This window comes from Sinocyclocheilus anshuiensis, unplaced genomic scaffold (genome assembly GCF_001515605.1).
Source record: "Sinocyclocheilus anshuiensis isolate Anshui unplaced genomic scaffold, SAMN03320099.WGS_v1.1 scaffold4757, whole genome shotgun sequence".
Lineage (NCBI taxonomy): Eukaryota > Metazoa > Chordata > Actinopteri > Cypriniformes > Cyprinidae > Sinocyclocheilus > Sinocyclocheilus anshuiensis.
Window position 1 is genome coordinate 1 of NW_015548460.1, and position 1,037 is coordinate 1,037.

General features: G+C 40.7%; 1 long non-coding RNA gene across 1 annotated transcript; it reads left to right on the plus strand.

The window, feature by feature from the left end:
* The first annotated feature begins 83 nt into the window (after positions 1-83).
* LOC107656777 (uncharacterized) lies at positions 84-781 on the plus strand. Its single transcript, XR_001630604.1, has 3 exons — positions 84-219; positions 327-474; positions 603-781. It is a non-coding gene; the product is annotated as an uncharacterized LOC107656777 (long non-coding RNA).
* The last annotated feature ends 256 nt before the right edge of the window (positions 782-1,037 follow it).

Here is a 1,037-nt window from a genome sequence, read left to right on the forward strand (position 1 = left end):
AAATTATATTCCTCAGACTCCTCTAACAATCCTTTCTCAAGTGCACTGACATATTCGTCTTTTGCTCCTTGGATTGGACAACACACAAGACTACATGACAAGCTATCAAAAACTGAAGTTTTCAAAGGTCTCTCTCAAAGTGAAAGGGTGAGCTCTGTATGCCGTGAAAGCCAGGACGTTAATGAAGACCAGATTTTACAAATACTGGACTCTAAATCGGTAAATATTTATACCTGTAGTCTCACAGTATTCATGTAAGCACTCAATGTATCGCTATGAACTTTTTTTCCCATGAACAACACTAACAGATAGTAATTTCTCCACAGCACAAAAGAGAAGACCTGGTGAAGGCATGCAACTGTCTTGGAGTGTCAACAACTGGCTCACAAACAGACCTTATAAACAGGCTGGAGGAACTTCTCCTTTATAAGGAGGTTTACCCCAAAATGTTTGTAAAGCTGAAAAAAGCTGGAGGTACGATATTGTTTTTCAGTGTCAATAATTCTTTTGTGTAGTATAATTTTGTTACTTATCTTGTTTAAGTACCATCATCTATGCAGAAAACCTGTATGTAATTTGTCATTCTTGTCACTTTAACACAGGTGGAGTATTACACATGGGCTGCACCCATGGTGTTGTATATTATACATCACCATTATGGTGGCAGGAATCTGCACGGGACCATGGGGATGCTCTGCTAAGTTTTAAATATCCCCCCACTGTGTGCATCTCTGACATCGCTGGACGTGTTGCCAGGCATGTTAATAATCGTACGCAACAGAGATTTTTCCAGCCAAATGACAGCACTGGCAGCTGCAGGAAAGTTAACGGTAAATCTTGAGTGGTTAAAGAAAATCAGGAGGAAACCAAGACATGCAGAAGAACCCAAAGAAATGGACCAATTCTCATGTCCACACCCTGAGACAGGGACATCAGACCGGTACTCACTGTATGACAGATTTCAGCAAAAAAAACAAAAGCGTCCTGAAGAGAGACTGCGTAGTCTGAAACTGATTCCAGATCTGGCTTGTCTGATT